This window comes from Pseudorasbora parva, chromosome 6 (genome assembly GCF_024679245.1).
Source record: "Pseudorasbora parva isolate DD20220531a chromosome 6, ASM2467924v1, whole genome shotgun sequence".
Taxonomy (NCBI): domain Eukaryota; kingdom Metazoa; phylum Chordata; class Actinopteri; order Cypriniformes; family Gobionidae; genus Pseudorasbora; species Pseudorasbora parva.
Window position 1 is genome coordinate 42,928,384 of NC_090177.1, and position 14,128 is coordinate 42,942,511.

At 38.1% G+C, this 14,128-nt stretch overlaps 1 long non-coding RNA gene across 1 annotated transcript; it reads right to left on the reverse strand.

Moving 5' to 3' along the window:
• Nucleotides 1-9,898: 9,898 nt before the first annotated feature.
• Nucleotides 9,899-10,749, reverse strand: LOC137079578 (uncharacterized). The gene is made up of 3 exons (XR_010905529.1): nt 10,703-10,749; nt 10,137-10,206; nt 9,899-9,918 (listed from the first exon to the last, which is right to left on the reverse strand). It is a non-coding gene; the product is annotated as an uncharacterized lncRNA (long non-coding RNA).
• Nucleotides 10,750-14,128: the final 3,379 nt, after the last annotated feature.

Here is a 14,128-nt window from a genome sequence, read left to right on the forward strand (position 1 = left end):
TGATTACCGAGATGGCACATTCGGACGGGACTAAAATCACAGAGAACCTCTGGTAATAATTACTTTACCCCCACGTCCCCATGTTAAACTAATCCAGTCCGAATAGGGATTAAGTCAGGGATAAGCAAGTTCAGTCCTAGAGAGTTGATGTCGTCCAGAGTTTAGCTCCAACCCTACTAAGTCCCCACAGTATAAAACTCACGGCTCCCAGCATGCATTGCAGCATTAAGTATGTCACCATTGTTGAGATTCATAAGCTGATTCTTGATATCTGTGTAGTAAACAATAGTGGAGCGATATCAGAAAGGAGTTTCTCTGAGAAAAATTTCAAATAGTTGGAAGTTATCATCCAAAGATTCAGAAAATCTGGAACAATTTCCGTGTGTAAGGGTTAAAGTTGGAAAACTGAACTGGATAGTGGATACCTGTGATCTTTGGGCCCTTAGACAGCACTGAAGAGACCGGTAGTAGAGATAGGGGCGTCCAAGAAGGAGGCTTTATCCGCGTCCTTCATCTCGGTCAAATTCAGCCAAAGGTGCCTCTCTAAGACTGTCAGGTTAGCCATATTCTTTTCAATGGCTTGCGCGGTGGCTTTAGTAGCACGAAGGGCCAAGTCCGAAGTTGCGAAGGTCCTTCGGAGTCGGGGACAGACTCGTCCAAAGAGCGGAGAAGTCTGGCCTGGAACACCTGAAGGACAGCCATGGTGTGAAGGGCCGCGGAAGCCTGGCCAGCGGAGGCATACGCTCGGCCAGCGAGAGCAGAGGTGGTGCGGCAGGGCTTGGAAGGGTGCTGTGCCCTGGCCCGCCATCCTCTGGAGGAGGGCGGGCAGAGGTGCGCGGCGACAGCCTCTTCGAGGGGGGGAAGAGACTCGTAGCCTTTTTCCTTGGCGCCGTCGACGGTAGAGAGCGCTGAGGAAAAGGCGGATCTCGCGTGAGCAGAGTAGGGAGACTTCCAAGATTTAGTAAGCTCGTCGTGTACCTCAGGGAAGAAAGGCGCAGGCTTCTGAGGAGAAGAGAGACGGCGGCTTTCTAGGTACCACTCGTCCAGTCTGCTGCGCGTTGGCTCTTCGGGCTGGGACCACTCGAGTCCGAGGTCTTCCACGGCCTTAGAGAGCATGTGGATAAGCTCCGCGTCAGCATTGTTTTTGGAGCTCGTGGCGGTCTGCGTCGAAGCGGGGGGCTCCGAGACAGAAATTGACCACTCGCTACCCGAAGCGGCAGTGGAGAGGCTGTCCTCATCTTCCTCTGTCGACGGGCCACCGAAGGAAACCGAACAGGCCGTTGCATGAGAGGGGCGGTTCCTCCTGAGTGAAGGTGACCGGCGAAGGCGAGGCACTCGGGGAATCATACGGCGTGCAGTCGCCCGACCGCTCTGGCAGCCTCTGGTCGCGGCGTTTCTTACGGCGCGGCCTAGCGGCAGGAGGAGGGAACTGGTCGAAGGTGGCGAGGCGAGGCGAGCCCGAAGGGTCTGCAGCGCCATCACATCACACTCGGGGCAGCCGCCCCTGGAAAGCGCGAGCTGCGCGTGGTCCCGTCCAAGGCATGTCACACAGATGATGTGACGGTCGTCGCCGAGGAAAGGGGCTCTGCATGAGCCGCAGGAAATGCGAGGCATTTACAACAACGCCTCGCACTCTTTTAGAAAGATGAGAGAATAAAAGGATACTGGCGCCCGATGGCGTAGCTGGAACGGCAGAGAAGGCGGAGACCGGGGGAATCCGTCGTCCTCAGCTGCAGGTTCCGCTGGTGCTTGTTCGATGGCGGTGCTTCTTCCGGAGGTCAGCAAAGGTGTCGCTGAAGGAGATAAAATCTGACACCTATGGCGAATTAGGGTCTTATATAGCCTCCTGTATGCAAATATAAGCACCTTTTACGGCGGGCTTTCTGGAACGCCCCCCATTGGTTCGTTCCTCTCAGCCGCCTCACCATAGGTTCCTGCAGTTGCCGCGGCCCGGCCAATCAGAGCGCTCCTCGAGCTGGGCTATGGCCGTACAGCGGCACTACGCTTTACATGGATACCTTTATTAATAAAGTTTTGCTTCATATTCCCGAGAAATGGAGTTTTTCTCCATACGTAATACGAGGAACCTCTCTCGAAAGGGAACTATTCATCACACATAAGCGTGTTATTTGTAGACTTGTATCTTTTACAAAGTGTACAAGTCATTTTCAAAGCTTTCTGCATCCCCTAATCAACACTATTCATCAAGCGTAAACGTTTCAAATCATTTACAGATTTCAAATATAATTAACAACACATTTTTGTTAATAATTAGCATGCCACATTAATCATTTATGAACCACATGCTTTGTTCATCATTAACTATAACTTTTAAGCAGGGTTGGGAAGGTTACTTTTAAAATGTATTTCACTACAGATTACAAAATTCATGCTTTAAAAACATTTGTAATGAATTTTGTTAGATTACACAAGTGTTGTAACTTAATCTAAATACTTTTATAATACTTTGGAATATTAATAAGGCATAAAACACAAAGGGACAAACAAATATAGGCATATTATTTTAAACAACACCAGTTTTCCACAATATTTCTTGAAGCAAGAAATGCAGACAATCTTAGAAAAAAGAAACAAAATATTGACGCTCAGAAGGCAACACGATGCATTAAGATCTGGGGTTTGTGAACTTTTTAAATTGGATGAACATGCTAAATTACACTTATTTTGTCTTCTGGGAAACATGTAGTTAATAGCTCCTGGAGGGCAGTATTAAAATAATAAATATGATCTTTGAACAAAATAAGAAAAATGTACACATCATCATTTTGAAAAGTGTTCACACCTGGCTCATGGAAACTGATTTCCACCTCTAAATATATATTTTTTTAAAATGTAATTGTGCATTTTTAGCCTACAATTCGAACTTTTTTAAGATTAAAACTCACTTACCTTTTTAATGTTTTTATTAGTCACAATTCTGAGAAAAAACATCAGTCTCCCCCCAAACCCTCTCATAATTGGACATCATATTTCACAATTCTCTGAAAAGAAGTCAAAATTGTGAGATATAATCTTGCAATTGCGAGGAAAACAGACAGAACACACAAATGACAACATGAAACATGAAAACGTTTCGTTTTGACGTTTCGAGTCGTTTCGAGTCGTGGATCCTCAGGTAACGACAGACACTCAGATTCAAGTAAAGTAAATCTTTAAATCTGGCAATTTGTATAAATTCAGTCCTTTTGTTTTGTGGAGTATATGTAAACATCTATTATGTGAAATAGCTTATTCAGGACACTAAATAAAAGTAATTTAACGATGTAACTAAGTTGCATGTATACAATATTTTGTTATAGAGAAGTCAGAGACAGTAAGCAAACTGGTGTGTCTTGAGTTGGTTCTCCCTCATACAGTGGAAAGAAGCTCAGAGCGATCTCTTTGAGCTCAGAGAGCTCGTCAAGCCGGTTTGCTGTAATTATGTGAAAAATTGCCTCAGTCCCTGGAGGCTTTGAGCCCAGCGGAGGCAGGAGCGATGTGAACCGGCATGCACTTCCACTGCTGTCACTGCTCATTACACACACACACACACACACACACACACACACACGCACGCACACACACCACACACGCACACACACACGAAATTAGTGAAATAAATCAACTTTTTGATTATATTCTAATTATATAAGAATATCATAAGACATTTTTTTTTTCGTGTCAACTTGACATTATGTCACAATTTTTGTAAATTACAGTTATACAAACTGAAAATAAGTTGTCTTAGTCAACAACAAAAAGCTTGGGAAAATTGGTAATAAGATGTTTTTGTTGTTGTTGTACAACCTTATTTTTTTTACAGTGTGTAACATATTGTAGACATTTCTAACATTTAGACAAAGCATAATTTCCCACACTATACAGATGGCAGTGTTTTCAAATTGTTTCCCTATGAGACACATGTCTAGATCCTGTCTATGGGTTTGATGAATGCATGATTGATTTCACATTGCGTTTATTTCACACACAGCAAAAACTCCAGTGTTAAATTAACTCTCCTCAGAGTTTATTTGGCTCCACACTCAAGAGTGTTAAAAGTAACTCTGAAGAAGTGTTAAAGTTAATGAGATAATTAAGAGATTATTTAAGTGATGATTGACCATTAGTGATGAACACCTGATGATAACAAGCAGAATCACTGAAGGAAAGAGTCACCATGATGGAGATTAGTGTTTGCTTTAGTTGGGCTCTTGACCCTTGGTTTTTTAACAATAGACACACATTTTTTGAAAAACATTTTGGCAAAGAAAGCACAGAGAAAATCTGTTCAGGAGTTGATGATGTTTTGATTAACATTTTACTAACATAATCATCATATAGTGACTGGATCAATTGTTGACCCTATCATTTTGAGACAAATTTCAAACTATATGGGGCATGTGATGATTTTACATTATTAATTACAACAGCTCTGTGAAGTCAATAGGATGAGATTCTGCACAAAAATACAGAGAGATTCAACCCTTTTTTAGAACAGAATAACTTCTAAAAACTCCTCTGATTATACTGAAAACACCAGCTCTTATGCTGTAGCATCAGGGCTGGTATAATCAATAAAGTAAACCTAACTCAAAGATTAGGCTCTAAATGACATCAGTGATTCAGCTCATGAGAATGATGGCAAAACATAACCATCAACACTTGGTTACATTTTCTCTGGACTTGTATGGCTGCATTAAAGCAGCCAGAAAAACATTAAAGTTATAAAGTCAAGAGCCCAACTAAAGTAAACACTGATCTCCATAATGGTGACTATTTCCTTCAGTGATCTGCTTGTTATCATCAGGTGTCATTAATAGTCATTCATTTCTTAATTAATCTCTTAATTATCTCATTATCTTTAACACTTCTTCAGAGTTACTTTTAACACTCTTGAGTGTGGAGCCAAATAAACTCTGAGGAGAGTCGTGTTTTTTTGTTTTATTTTTATTAACTCTCTGTTAGCATACAGTACATGCATTCTACCGGCAGTTGTGGCTGAATTTCACATCTTTCACCCTATATCAAGTTTCCAGTGGGATAAAGAGAAATGACAGAATGAAACTTGAATTAACATCGGTCGGTGTTCATATGGGAACCACCAGCAGGGTGTTAAAGTAACACTGAAGCAGTTAGTTAAGTGTCTTATTAACCGAGTTAATAAGACACTTAAGTGATTAACTGAGTGATGATTGTTAGATTATGGAAGATACCTGATGATAATGAGCAGAATGACTGAAGGAAAGATGGTGCTGTTTTCTTGGTTATCTCACCATTATCGTGATTAGTGTTTCCTTTTGTTGGGCAGTTTGCCTCCTTGCTTTTGAGGTCAGTCAACTTGCTGTGAAAGCAACAATATTTCTTTCATTATCATAAAGAAAAAGGTTTTTTTTTAACTTCTCATTGGTTGAAGCAGGTTTTTTGATGTTAATTACTTATATTCACCAACAATATTTTCTTGTGACTAATAAAACAGTCTAATAAAACAGTCAAACAATTGTTACAACCCCAAATCAGAAAAAGTTGGGAAAGTTTGGAAAACGCAAATAAAAAAAGAAAGTAGTGATTTCTAAATTTACTTTGACTTGTATTTCATTGCAGACAATATGAACACAAAATATTTCATGTTTTGTCTGGTCAACTTCATGTCATTTGTAAATATGCATCCTTTCCTGTCATTCAGACCTGCAACACATTTCAAAAAAAGTTGGGACAGGAGCAATTTAGGGCTAGTAATGAGGTAAAAGGGTTAAATAATGATTTGAAACAGGTGATGTCAACAGGTGAGTGAAATTATGATTTGGTACAAAAGCAGCATCCAAGAAAGATCTAATCCTTTAGGAGCAAAGATGGGCCGAGGATCGCCAGTTTGCCAACAAATACGTGAGAAAATTATTGAAATGTTTAAAAACAATGTTCCTCAAAGAAAGATAGGAAGAGATTTGGATATTTCACATTCAACAGTGCATAACATAATTACAAGATTCAAGGAATCTGGAGGAATTTCAGTGCGTAAAGGACAAGGCCGCAAGCCTAAGCTGAACAACCGTGATCTCCGATCCCTCAGGCGGCACTGCATCAAGAATCGTCATTCATCTAGAAGCAATATCACCACATGGGCTCAGGGCTACTTTGGCAAACCTTTGTCAAGTACCACAATACGTAGTTACATCCACAAATGCCAGTTAAAACTGTACTGTGCCAAAAGGAAGCCTTATGTTAACAGTGTCCAGTAGCGCCGTTGACTTCTCTGGACTCGGAGGCATCTGGGATGGACCATCACACAGTGGAAATGTGTACTGTGGTCAGATGAATCAGAATTTCAGGTATTTTTTGGGAGGAATGGACGCTCTGTGCTCCGGACCAAAGAAGAAAAGGATCATCCAGACTGTTACCAGCAACAAGTCCAAAAGCCAGGGTCTGTCATGGTATGGGGTTGTGTCAGTGCCCTTGGCAAAGGTAACTTGCACTTCTGTGAAGGCACCATTAATGCTGAAAAGTACACAGAGATTTTGGAGCATAATATGCTGCCTTCAAGAAGATATCTTTTCCAGGGACGTCCATGCATATTTCAACAAGACAATGCAAAACCACATTCTGCACACATTACAAAGTCCTTGCTGCGGAGGAAGAGGGTACGGGTACTTGACTGGCCTGCCTGCAGTCCCGACCTGTCTCCAATAGAGAATGTGTGGCGCATTTTGAAGCGCAAAATTCGACAACGAAGACCCCGTACTGTTGCCCACCTTAAGACTTGTTTGCAGGAAGAATGGGACAAAATTACACCTGAAACACTTCATCACTTGGTGTCTTCAGTCCCTAAACGTCTTTTAAGTGTTGTGAAAAGGAGTGGCAACATTACAAAGTGGTAAATGCTTTACTGTCCCAACTTTTTTTGAAATGTGTTGCAGGTCTGAATAGATATATAATCTATTAAGCATTAACTAATTTGAGCCAGGAATGAGTTTAATAAATATTTTCTTATGATGAACCCAGGTTTATCATCTGATAACCTTTGGTTAAACTTATTTTGCAACTAATTATGTTTTGATAAACACTGTTCCACAAACTGACATCAGAAGCCAAGAGGCAAACTGCCCAACTAAAGGAAACTCTGATCCCCATAATGGATCAGTTCAAGAAAACAGCACCATCTTTCCTTCAGTGATTCTGCTCATTATCATCAGGTGTCATTAATAATCAAACAATCATCACACAATTAATCACTTAAGTGTCTTATTAATGCTAACACTGCTTCAGTGTTAGTTTAACACCCTGCTGGTGGTTCCCATATAAACACCGACCGGTGTTAATTCAACACCGGGGAATTTACTGTGATCTTCACATTTCTTGTTAGTTGTTTCATTCATTTCAAAGCTTCATTTAATTTCTAATACCATAAAATATAATACACCACAACGCCATTCTCTTTACATATCTCATGCGCAAAATCCATGGCTCGTGTCATGTACACAGTTAGCCATGTAACTAGGTTTGAATGTCTCAGTAGTTGCTTCTTACCATGCTTGCTTTATAGTGTTTGAGTTCTTTGGTCCTGTGGAGACAAGTTTGGAGATCGCCCATAAAGGAAGCCCATATTCTGCTCAATGAGGCAAAGGAGAAAAACATGGCCCTGCAGGTAGCCATTATTATCCCGCAGGGAAGCACTCGTCCAGTGGAGAGAGGAGCTGATCCTGAGGAAGAATTCATGTTACAGAGATGACTGCATACACATGATTCAACTGATATTTAGAGTAGACAATTTCACATTTAAATAGATCCACCGCAGTATTGCACAGGGATAAGGCCATACACACCGCTGGTGTTTAATTGCAGAAAGCTCTGTAACACTTTACAATACGGTTGCACTAATATTCATTAATTCATGCTTAACTAATGCACAGATAATCATGAGTTAATGTTTTACTAATGGTGAACTAACCCATTTATTAATGATTACTGCATCAGCAGTTAATGAAGATTCATCTTGATTAATAGATTAAGGAATCATTAAAATGTTATTAGTTAAATATGCCTTAAAATTCCTTAATAACATATTATATTAACACATTTTTGGTAAATTAACGTGTTAATTACCGCAACGGGTCAAAGCCATGCATTTCAACTTCCAGTTTTATGCTTTAATTAATCATTAGCTAATGATTTATAAAGGTGTCATTATGTTATGACTTTGGGCACATAACTATTAACTAATTGATTAAGTAATATGTTATTGTGGTTATGGGTTTTGAATTAATTTTGAATTAGTTAATAGTCATGTGCCCCAACAAGTAAAGTCATAACATAATGAAACCTTTATAAATCATTAGCTAATGATACATTTGACCCTATTTACTTTGTTAGCACACATAAAAGGTCTTAGGGTGAACAAATAATCCATCCAAGTAAATAAACAGAAAACAATTGTTTGTCACGGTAATCTTTAATCAAAATCTGGAAATAGTATAGTAATAGTCTGGAAACGGCGTTCCTTCTCAGATGACGGCAGTTTGACGGCTTAGGTTTGAAAATGCTTCACCGCACGACCTCCAGACGTTCGTCTGATATGAGCGAGAGGTGGAGTGGATGGGAAAGCTGAAGTCAAACCCTATCCTCTATTCAATATGCAGTTTCACTTAGAAATACGTCACAGCTCTGAGGAAAACTCACTCGCTACTTCCGGTTCAGTGGGACTTTAATGAGCCATGGGTGTGTTTTGGGCATAGCGTGCAATAAACCTGTCTAGTCTCATCTCCCATTCCCTTTAAAAGCCAGTTGTGCTCGAACCATGGAGGATTTGCCATTCACATGCGAATGGAAAGACTAAACGTTTCTCAAGAGAGGAATCCATATAGCTCATTGAGATCAGACTTGTAGCCACAGTCTTTAAGGTCTACATTTCACGGCAATTGTAACCTCAAAAATCAACATAAACATTAACTCTTTTAAATGTTAAATATAACTGAACATTTAACTTTAACAGGTCTTCCCCTTTACTAAAAAAACACATTAAACACCACTTAATGTCAAAATTTACGTTCCTTATCTATCCCTATGCAATGCATGGGGATTTAATATTTAAAATAAATGAAAACACCTGAAAGACACAAGTTCGATCATGGTATATGCCACATCCATAAAAATGCATTTAAAGGGACACCCCCCCCCCCCTTTTTTTCTTTTTTTTTTTTAATAAAAGATCAAAATGATAAACATTGAAGATTTATTTTTACAGCCACCTTTTATCATATTTACGGGGCCAATAATTCTGACCACAACTCTATACTTTATATACTTTGCATTTAGAGACTAACAGTGATCATACTATCCTTACTAATAGTAATATTAAAACTACTTAAGCTTAATATTAAGAAATGTGAAGAAGTACACCAAATAAAATTTTATTATAAATTTATATTAGTAAGTATCGAGTCAATTGTCAGTAAATATGTTAATCGAACTATACTATACTTAGTGTTAAATAAATACATTTTGCTATAGATTTTTTTCACCAGGGCAGGGATATTTATTAATTAACGAATCCATGATTTATCTTTCCAAAGCTGATGCTGATCTATCAAAATAAATCATCCGGGGCAACTGTAGGAAATGAGGAACCGCCTACCAGGAATAGGCAATAGGACATTGTGTACTGTATTTGTTCTGTCTTTCTCCTAAACATTTACATGCTGTCATTCAGTAGACACTTTGACCCAAAGCGACTTATAATTGAGCAATTCATCTTGTAATTAAAACCCTGTCATCAGAATATTTATCAGAATCCTATATAAGTCAAGTATCACTTTCTCGGGTGTCTTTAGAGAGCAGTCGGCTTGTCATGCTCCAGGAAATTCCCATCTTCAAGTAGTTTTGTTGAAATTCCTGGGACTAAATGTCACGAGTAATGAGCCTTCACACCTGAAACATCGCAGAGTAAACTCAGATGAAAGACTTGACCAAAATGAAGCATCTCTATTGAGGTTTCTAAATTAGAAGGAGCGGAAATTCCCTCGCAAAAATCAACACTAAGGAAAGCCTGGTCTCTAAATACATGTTTATGGATGTAGCATTTACCATGATGAAACTTGTGTCTTTCAGGTGTTTTCATTTATTTTACAGTGTCTCACTGAACTCACTTGCAGTTGTGTAAACAATTATCAGCAGGAAATGTCAAAACGTGAAGTCTCTTGATGGTGGCTCTTCACTCTAAAAAAAGATAGTGCAATTCAGTTAAAGACAGTGGTTCCTATAGCTAACTTTTTATTTTTTAACATTAAAGATTATTTTTAATCTTTGCATAATCCTTGAGTTGCAACAACACAACTGATTGAAGAAGAATGTGTAAAATAGTTTAATTCATTTACTTCGCTGTTTTGATCTTGTAAAAAATGTCCAATTATTACTGATTGAAGCAATATATTGTTTAGTCTGCAATCAATATATCGACAAACTTAATCTTCTATGTGATGCTGATTTCATCCAGGACACCACCAAAAGGATTGTTTTATTATTAAAGCAATTCATACTCAAACTACAGCAATTTGTTTACTTGGGCCTAATGCACAAAACTATAGGATAAGGCATTAAGCCAGGATATCTTGTTGATTTTATCATCTGTATGCAAAATTGAATATACTACTGTCATGTAAACATACCCTGAAGACACACTCACACCAAGAACGATAACAATAATCAAAAATACCTGTATATTGGTGGATGAATTGAGCCAGGATCACCAAGACATTCCAGCTTAATTGCTTTTCCTAGCTTTGTGCAATAGGTTCCAGGTCCTCAACCCAAGCACAAGCTTTACCACAATGGTAACCCCCCAAAACACAAACACTCTCAAAATAAATAAAAACGGTCCTACAGATTTGATGTCCTCCAGAGTTTAGCTCCAACCCTACTAAACCATTACAGTATAATACTCGTGGCTCTTAGCATGCATTGCAGCATTAAGTATGTTACCATTGTTGAGATTCATATGCTGATTCTTGATATCTGTGTACATCAAAACTTCCCCCCTGAGAATGTTTTTGTTAGTGAACACTGCTGGTGTTTATATGAGTCAATATTCAGTGTGCTGAAAAGTAACACAAAGTGCTTAGTGTACAACTTGTTTTAAAAATTATTAGTTTTCTGGTTAAAACCATGCTGGATCTTTTCTTGAGTCACAATAAAACAAGGCTACCAGTATATCACTCATACTCTGTCATAAGATCAGTGAAATAAGCCACTACACAATGATCATATTCTAATCAACAAGCAGCCAACAGTATCTGACTGTGTTTTCTCTGCTTTTCTTGCCATAGCAAACCCAGATACAGCAGTCAGAAAAACACTAACATTTAAGAAGTCGTCAAACTGCCCAACTAAAGAGAACACTGATCGTCATAATGGTGACATAAAAAACCTCTATTAATTCTCAATAAGAGCGTATGTTGCTGTATAACAGAAATAAAGTCAGTCTGTTAATGCGTGAAGTTCATAATGCTGTTTGTGAGTTGTTTAATCCTCCTCTGCTGAGATCTTCAGAGATTCAATGTTTTCTTTTTTCTTCAGTTGATTTGATCTGAGGCTGTGGCTGAAGTCAGTTGTAGTTCTTGTTTCTCTTTCCTTTAGTGATTTTGCTTATTATATCAGGTAACCGCTTATTAATAGCAGGTGTTCATCACTAATGCTCAATCATCACTTAATTATCTCATTAACTTCATCACTGATTCAGTGTTACCTTTTAACACACTGAAGCTGTCCCAAAGTGAAGGGTGCGCACTTCGAAGGCCATGCACTTCGAAGGCCAGCCCAGGCCACGCCTTCAAAGTGCACGAAGCGGCACGAAGCGGCATGAAGCGACACAAAGGGCGAACTGAGGGATAGGGTTGCCAGGTCTGAATAACAAAACCCCTCTAAATGCTAATCAAAAGTTTCGGAAAATCATTTTGGACCAAAATGTATTTTCGATGCTTCAAGAGAATTAACCCACTGATGTCTCATATAGACTACTTTGATGATGTTTTTATTCCCTTTCTGGACATGGACAGTATTTTGTGCCTAAACTTAAATACGCTCTCGGACTAAATAAAAAATTCTTACAGGTGTGGAACACCATTAGCGTGAGGAGTTAATGACATGAATTTAATTTTTAGGTGAACTAATCCTTTGAGGCAGGGGTCTCAAACTCAAATTACCTGGGGGCCGCTAGAGGTAGACTCTGGGTCAGGCTGCACTGTAAAAAAAATCCCCGTAAAATTTACGGTAAAAAAACGGCAGCTGTGGTTGCCAGAATTATACCGTAAAAAATACGGCAGTTACGTTTTAGTTTTTACGGGGCAACAACATATAATTTAAAGGTTTATAATGTAATAATCACGGTTGAAAACCGTTTATTTTACCATTCAAAACTGTACATTGTAAAAAAATACCCATCAAATTTATGGTAAAAAAAACGGCAGCTGTGGTTGCCAGCACTTCACCATAAAAAATACAGCAGCAACGTTTTAGATTTTACGGGACAGCAGCATATAATTTAAAGGTTTATAATGTGGTAATTACGGCTAAAAACTGTTTATTTTACAGTTCAAAACCATATAATTTGAAAGTTTATATTGTAATAATTATATGTACACAGTGCACTATAAACAATTACAGTAAAAAAATATTTAACTGAAATAATATTAAATTACCAACTTATTGAAATGCTATTATCTGTTATGTACCTTTGATATAGATTGGCAGCCACCAATGACAGTGGTGATGAGAATCACATGATGAATCAAAGCTCATCACACGCAGCTTTTGAAGGGACAATATTAACATAGGTGCACACACAAACACTAAACACCAAACACCATCATGGTAACAGACATGGCTTTTTAAAAATGCAATAAACATGAATTTAACAACATTAGATGTAAAATAAAACCTTAATGTACATAAGTGATTAGAAAAAACTAAGAAGAAACATTGTTAATTCAATGAAAATGCATCAAATGCGAAGTGTCACGTGGGGAATTCTGGGAATGTCAATTAACGGTTTTTCACTGTTAATTACACAATGACCTGTTCTTTTTCACTTCGAAAAACTGTAAATTTAATGGTGTTTTACTGTTAAATAAAATAAAATGTATAACATCTGTAAATTATACAGTTTTAACCTGTAAAATAAATGGTTTTTAACCGTAATAATTACAGTATAAACCTTTAAATTATATGGTGCTGTCCTGTAAAACCTAAAACGTAACTGCCGTATTTTTTACGGTAAAGTTCTGGCAACCACAGCTGCCGGTTTTTTACCGTACATTTTATGGGGAAAAACTGTTGTTTTTACGGGAAACGCTGGCAGCTGCCGTTACCAGAGAATTATGAAACTATGCACACTATGAAATTCAAAATTAGGCGTGGTTAGAGGAGGCACTGTTTTTTTTTTTTTTTTTTTTTTTTTTACATAAATATAAATATAAAACCAGTAAGTATTACATAAAAATGTAAAGACTAAAAGAAAAAAGGAAACAAAAAGCATAAGATTTATGTATTTATATTGCATAAACATTTTCAATGGATTTGGATTTTTTTTACATAAACAAAATAATAAACTTAATGTGATTCATATTTCTAAGTATACACAGATTAAACGGGTAAGATTTGTGTAATTGTATTAATAAACTGAATGTGATTGATATATGCCAGTTATACGTAAATTAAACAGGATGGAAAAGCACACCAAAAAATGCTCATGTTAAATCAACACTTCCCGGTGTTCATGTGTCTGCTCACTACTGAGTTAAAGTACCATTGATTGATTGTTGATGTTAATGAGATAATTAAGTGATGATTGAGCATTAATGATGAACACCTGATGATAACCATGATGGTGAACAGTGTTTTCTTTAGTTGGGCTCTTGACCCTTATCTCTTTCACATTGGTTTTCTGGCTGCTTTAACTGTGTTTGTAAAGCACTTTTGTTATAGCATGGAAAGCCAAGAAAGAAACATGGCCAGGTGATTTGGCTCTTTAGTGATGATTATATAATCTTCATGTAGTGGTTGAATCACTGAGCTCATTCAGATTCTAATGCTATAGGTTGTTAAGGTGATTAGCCAAATGTGTAAAAATATCCATGTGGTTTGC